Here is a 7,389-nt window from a genome sequence, read left to right as displayed (position 1 = left end):
AGACCTAGGGTAGAATCAAACACAATAACAAAAAAAAAGTCAATGAAATGATTCCCAGTGATATTCTGCTATACTCATAGATTTGTACCTAGCCCAATTGCCACCAGAGAAGTGTCATTCAGCAACTGATGGGAGCAGATACAGAGACCCATAGCCAAACATTAGGCAGAATCCTAATGGAATCCTGTGGAAGAAGAGGAGGAAGGATTGTAGGAGCCAGAGAGGTTGAGGATACTAGGAAAACACGGCTCACAGAATTAACTAAACAGAGCTCATAGCAGCTCACAGAGACTGAAGGGTCTGTACTAGGTCTTCTGTATACATGATAGGGTTATTTAGCTGGGATTTTTTGTGGGACTCCTCACAATGGGAGTGGAGGTCTGACTCTCTTGCCTGCTCTTGGGTCCCTTTTCTTCCTACTGGTTTGCCTCATCCAGCCTTGATATGAGGGTTTGTGCCTAGTCTTATTGAACCTTGTGCTGTGTTGGGTTGATATCCCTGCAAGGGAGGCCTGCTCTTTTCTGAAGGGGAATGGAGAGACAGTGGATCTGGGATAGAGGGAAAGTGGTGGGGACTGGGAGGAGTGGAGGGAGAGGAGGCTGTAAACAGGATGTATTATAAAGAATAAATAAAAAGAAACAAAAAATGGAGTGAGCAAATCAATAGAAGTGCTTTGAATAGTTGTTGGCTTACCATAGGCACTCAACAACCCTTAACTAGAACCTGTGCAACCATTTAACCATAAATAAAGTAGTTGGTTATATTGTTACTATTTCTTTCAGAATGGGTGGGAAATTAGGGCTTAGTGAGCTAAGAAGTCCTTTATACACATTCCTCCAAGCTCAATTTCTTAGTGGAGCAATGATGTCACACAGAAGCACCCAGAGTTCTAGACAAAGTAAAGACTCCACATAGAGACTGCAGACATCACATGTCCATAATCCTTCTTTTTTTGTAACGTCTGAAATGTCTCCCCAGTACTCATGTTTGAATGCTTGACCTTCAGCTGGTGCTTTTATTTTGAGAAGTTTTAGAATCTTCAAAGGTAAAGCCTAGCTGGAAGAACTACATCACTGATGCGCTGAACTTGAGGGTAATAGCCTGGCCCTACTTCCAGCCCCAGGCTCTGTGCTTCCTTTCTGTGACTGTGATGTGACTCACCACCAGCTTCTGCCTCTACAGGACCAAGTTTCCTAGCTGCTAGGTCTTTCCCACAAAGATGGATCGATATCTCCCAACTGAGACTCAGATAAAAACCCTTTCTCTTAAGTAGCTTCTGTCAGGTGCTTGATTATTGCAAAGAGAGAAGTAACCCCCATACCATGAATACAGTTCACATGCTCCTCTCAGTGTGCTAATGGGCCTCTGGGTCCCCGTGCTAATGATTCTTGGATGTATCTTTTCCTCCAGTACATCACATGATTGACGTGTCTGCTGGTTTGCATTCACTAGATGGCCAAGTGTTGCTGGCTATTCCTCTTCCCTATCCTTTTCTGTTTTTTTCTAAATAACTTATGAGTCTATGCTCCTTTTTGCTCTATCCAACCTGTTCTTCATGTCAGCCCCAGGGAGACTTTCCCAAACCATCAAGCATGGCACCCATGACAAACACATGTTCCAGCACAGCAAAGATGTTCACAGCGGGGAGGACAAAAGCCTCCTACAGTTTCCAGAAGCTTCCTAGGCTTCTTCTCTACTCTCCCAGCTCCAACCACAGCAGATTTCATTCTCACGCCTGACTCAGGCCTTGTAATGTGCCGTGTTCTCTGCCTTGGACCTGTTTCCTTTGTCCATGCTGCTTGTTGGCTGGTTCTCATTTGTTAGTGTTCTGCTCAAATATGACCTGTCACTCAGATGAGGGAAAGTTCTTTTTTAGTTCATATAGAGTGCTTCTTACTCTCCTTGGAAGTATTTGTCATGATTTTAAGTGAATATGTGTGTCTCTGTGTGTGCAAGCATGTGTGCACTGTGTGTATGCATTCATGTGCATGTGGATACCTTGGTCAGTCCTGGGTGTTGTGTCTCAGGAGTCATCCACTTTGTTTTTGGAGATAGGATCTCTCCTTGGTCTTGTCAGTTTGACCCCAGGGAGTCTCTTGCTTTTGCTTCCCCAGCTCTGGAGCTCTGGGGTTATAAGCAAGAGCTACCCAGGCCTTGATTTTTTGTTTTTGTTTTTGTTTTTCAAGACAGGGTTTCTTTGTATAGCTTTGTGCCTTTCCTGGAACTCACTCTGTAGACCAGGCTGGCCTCGAACTCACAGAGATCCACCTGCGTCTGCCTCCTGAGTACTGGGATTAAAGGCATGTGCCACCACCACCCGGCATCCTTGATTTTTTTTTAACTTCAATTCCCTTCACCCACTGAGCCATCTCCTCAGTACTATAATTGAACATCTAATTGTATAATGCTTTGCTTGGTCTCTGCATGGAAATCCTATAGATAGACACTCCATCTAAATAGACATGCTATCTTTCTTGTTTTCTGTTATATATATTTTGGCCTGTTGAGCAGAGTATATCTTGCATAAATATTTGTTGCATAAATGTTTGTTGAATAAATAAATACATAAGAGGAATAAAAAAGAGGCTGTCATCTGATACATCAAATTTCTTCTTTTACATTAAAAATTCCCTCAAATGTCTCCATTTTTAAGCAGGCTTAATCCAATTTCTACATGGATTTTGAGGAAACCCTCACCTGTGTGGCCATCATTTTAGTGTGTGGACATCTAAACAGAGTGTCATGGCTTCTCCAGCTGAGGCCCTGCCTTGGACTAAGTTCTCCAGTGCAGGTATCTTGTTTCAGTACATGCATAAGCTACCTCTAACAAAGTGCTTTAACAGTGGCTGTCGGCATCAGGAACTGTAGAAGGAGGCTTCTTTCCTGGTGAGGAGGGACAGAAGTCTTACAGGAGGTGACTCCATCCTATACCTCAACTATGTTTCACCCTTTCCTCTATTTATGTGCTAAAATCAATCATCTAAATGACCATGGCAGAAGCCTTGGCCTTCAGAATACACAGGCACCATGGTCCTTCCTAGCCTCCCTCTCACCAACCCTGCATTCACAGGTCAGTGTTTCAATGCCCAAGAGCTGCTTCATTGGTGACAACAAGTAGGGTGCCCAGGTCCACACCCTTCCTCCCACGCCTCTAGCTTAGAGTCATTCTGAGTAGTGCTCAGTGGAATCAAATTATGATTCTTGGCCATCTCTGGCCAAACTTCAGAGCAGAGACCTAGTAGACCTAGTGGGCTAAAGCAGAGTCAGAATGGGAAGTTGAGTGACATCATATTCTAACACTTGTAAAACTCAGAATAGAGGGAGAGAGCAGAGAAAGCAGGGAAATGCTTCCTAAAGTCTAGATGTGAAGTCAATACCTCCTTCCATGCTGAACTTCCTGGTACTTAAAAGGTCACAACGCCATGAGGTCCTGAAATGTCTCTTCTCTCAGAGAGGACAGCTAAACTCATTGGTTCAACATCATTCGGCCTGAGACACTTCTAGCAAGGCTGTTCATCTTGGCCGCTTATGTTCTCTGAGTAGACTGTGAACCTGCCTTCTTGGAGGGAGACAGCAGGGTCTGATAGTCACCAGTCCACAGAGGATAAGAAATAAACATAGCATACTATTCAAAAGGAGCATTGATGAGACCCCAAGAACCAAGTGTATTTTATTCATTATCCTGTGCAGTCTTAAAAAAACAAAACAAAAAAAACAACAACAAAACAACACAAAACAACCCCATCCAGTGAGGTTTATTATCAAACCATTTTACAGAAGAGGAGTTTGAGGTTCAAAATGGTTTAGTACTTTCCTCATAGGCACATGCATCTGAGAGATGTTGGCACATTTTGGATTCATGCTTGGGGAATTCCAAACCCAAGCTGTTAAATACTATTGTATGCCTTTACTTAGGAAAGAATTATAGAGGCGCCAAGCAATAAATCAACCCCATTTAGTCAGGGGAGGACTATGCTCTGACCTCCTTAATCCCTTCGTTCTAAATACGTCTACAGCTGGGAGATAAAAGAGCCCTCTTCCCTGGAGTAATTTCCTGTTCCCTCTCACTGAAAGAATTGAGCTAGAGGGACAATTTTTCAGTCCTCAGACTTGCAAACCTCTGCAGTTGTTGGTGAATGTTAAATCATAAGCCGAGGGTAGCTTTCTCTGGAATTCCAGGTTGGATTCATGAGCTATAGAAAGGAGCAAAAATAAACAGTGTCCCTGCTGAACTGATTGCTGAAGGGAATTTTTTTTTCTTTCTTAATACTGTTGGATATTATGCAAACCTCTCTCAAAAAGAACTTCCTGATAAACATAAGCTGCTGCGTTCCATTTAAGGGATTAGCGTACAAATGCTGTGGAGGTGAGTCTGCCTGACTCCAGACTCTGATAGCAGTCACCACTGGCAAAGGCTGCTGGGAGGGCGGCCAGGTTGGGCTGTTATATATGGGATTAACCACTGAAGTTGAAGCAGCCTGTACAGCCATAGAGCTAAACCAGAGAAATACATGTGGTCCTAGTGAAGGAGTGTTTCTTGATTTGAACTTCCTTCCCAGGACGGAAAATGTAAGACCCTGCAGTACTTTTTAGATGAGTTCACTCCAGTGCCATCACCAGACTTTTCATAAGACACAGAGCTCCAAGTCAGAGACAGAAAGGGCGCGTGTTTTCTTAACAGCCTCACACAGGCTTTGGAGTCACAGGAGGGCAGCATGTAACTCAGTGTTAGCTGAAATTTATTGGATCACACACTTGAAGAGTCAAGGGCTGGATGGAGCTGCCAGCATAATGTGATTCTGGGCTGAAGTGACATCATTGACTCACCCTTTCTCCATCTGTTTTCTCTGTGTTGACTCTTAAGTCAACATCCTAAGAGGGAGTGTGTGACCTTGGAGTAGGTTTTGGAAAGTCCTGATGGTGACCCAATTGTTTTAAATGAGCCATGTGTCCAGCCCTCAAACCATGATACCCAGATGAATGTAATGGTCAGGCTTCACCATGTCTCTGAACTTGGTGCTCCTCAAAGGTTGTGTGTTCTCCTTCTCTTCTTTCTCTCTCTCTTTCTCTCTTTCTTTTTCCTTCTTTCTCTCTTTCTTTCTCTCTTTCTTTCTCTCTCTCTCTCTTTCTTTCTTTCTTTCTTTCTCTCTTCCTTCCTACCTTTCTTTCTTTCTTCCTTCCTTCCTTCCTTCCTTCCTTCCTTCCTTCCTTCCTTCCTTCCTTCCTTCTTTCTTTCTTTCTTTCTTTCTTTCTTTCTTTCTTTCTTTCTTTCTTTCTTTCTTTCTTTCTTTCTAACTAAAATGATGGTTTTTAATGGGAACCAGAGATGTGGTTACAATTACAATAGTCTCGTTTTCCTTCTTCCCCTCCCTTCCTCCCTACCTTCTTCCTTCTCTCCCCTCACCCCCTTTCTCATACATACATACATACATACATACATACATACATACACACAAACACATACACACACACAGTCCATGGGTAATTGTATATTGGAAGGCTACAGTACAACAAGGGTGACACAGTACAGGAAGAAGAGCTGTTCCAGAACTTTAGGAGCTAGACTAATGTATCTTCTTCTTGCAACCCTGTCTATTCTCACCCCTGGAGTCCATCTTGCCAGGGACAAAGCCATCTCTGTTCCCAGCCCCATTAGAAGACCCCACTGTCCTTGAATCAGTCCTGGTAGCTGTCTAGATGATATCCTCCTCTGCCATGTTGATAATCTAATAGTTACCCCAATATGAGAGCTTCCTGGTTCCTTCATGGGCCATTTGATTTAGGGGCCTCACATGGGTGGCATTCATTTATCTAAGAGAAGTTTGTGTTCTCACGTTAGGATTAGGACACTTCCAGGCCCTGGCTTGTTTCTGCCTGCAACCTCTATTGGGAAATCCTCCCTGGACACCACCACTGCCACCTTCTCCATGGTCTCAATGGCCCATGGGTCCTCCTTCCCCTCTGCCTCCATGACCACTTCCGTCACTTCTATTGAAGCATGGTTGTCTACTAGCAAATGAAACCTTGATAGGATTCCCAGAGAATTCTTTACCATGAAACCAGTCGAGAACTGCTCTAGCCGAAGGTGGGTCATGAAATGAGACTGCTGCCTCACCCTTCAGCCTGCCAGTTTCCCAGTCTGTGCACAAATGAATCATAGGCTATCCAGTTGTCTTCATAATTTCAATATGCTTGAAGTAATCAGCCATATTTGATTGTAACATTCCCATTCAGGCCTTGCACAAAGATGCTGTTGTCTGATTAATCCTGTTTGGAATTGTGACATGATTCTTGATCCCATGGGCTACCAAGTTTATTGAAGCCCCTACAGTCACTTCCATTCATGTCCCCTCTATCTCTAGGGTCACCTTCACAATCTCTGGTTTTATATCCACCACTGCTGTAGTTGTAACTACTTGCCACAGCCCTCCCAGTCTTGCTAAGCCTCCCCCATGGCCACCATGGCCATCGTCACTCTAGTCCTCATTTTCAGAATCATCACTGCCACCACCACTCGTGGGGACTAATCTTGGCCATCATTGCCTCCACCACCCCCTACACCGCCCACACTGCTGCTGCTATTATGGTTCCGCTGTCCAAGCCCCTGAGGCAGGTTATAGGAGCTTAGCTGCTGTCCATGACTTTGTTGTTGTTCTCCATAGCCAGACTGTTGGCTACAGCCTTCATTCTGAGTCCATCCATAGCTGCTGTCCTGAGAACGACCACTGTACTTTCCTGAGGGGTTGCTAGGAGCTGGCTGTTGGCCATAGCCAGGATAGGAGGACTGCTGTTCATAAGAAGATTGAGAACTCTGAATGCTGCCATAGCCTCCAGCAGAAACGTATCCCTCGGGAGCTGATTGGGACCCTGTGTTCTGGGGTCTGCCCATAAGAAGAACCATAGCTGCTCTGGCTGTGTCCTATAGTGCCAGCGGGCTGGCCATAACCACTGTAACTCTGCTGGCTCTAGGGCTGATAGCTCTGTTGCGAACAGGTCTGCTCAGGCTGGGTGGGTAGGCCCTATAACTTTGAGTTGCTTGCTCAGTCATTTGAAACCATGTCTTCACACGCCACACAGGCTGCCACCAAGCAACAAAATTCCAGGTGACTGAATCAACTCCAAGAGGACTGACCAAAGGCTGTATTTTGAGAATGGGAGAGGGTTGTATCCCTGGGAGGAAATATCATTGTATTGTTTCTGGAGGAGATCAAGTGGATGCTTGATGGTGAAAGTCCTTAACACCCAAAAACCAGAAGGTTCATTGGATTTTCCTCATCTATGATGGTATGCCAACTGGTGGTGCCTTTTGTGAGATCCTGTCTAGGCACCATATTGAGGAGAGTCCATGGAGGCAGCTTCCCTCTCATATCTACAAGACACTAACTTGCC

At 44.6% G+C, this 7,389-nt stretch overlaps 1 pseudogene; it reads right to left on the bottom strand.

Moving 5' to 3' along the window:
• Positions 1–5,676: 5,676 nt before the first annotated feature.
• LOC114692241 lies at positions 5,677–7,048 on the bottom strand (annotated as a pseudogene).
• Positions 7,049–7,389: the final 341 nt, after the last annotated feature.

Source organism: Peromyscus leucopus, chromosome 1 (genome assembly GCF_004664715.2).
Source record: "Peromyscus leucopus breed LL Stock chromosome 1, UCI_PerLeu_2.1, whole genome shotgun sequence".
In the NCBI taxonomy this organism is placed as follows: domain Eukaryota; kingdom Metazoa; phylum Chordata; class Mammalia; order Rodentia; family Cricetidae; genus Peromyscus; species Peromyscus leucopus.
Note: the sequence above shows the minus strand (reverse complement) of the source record. Positions and strands in the feature narration are given on the sequence as shown.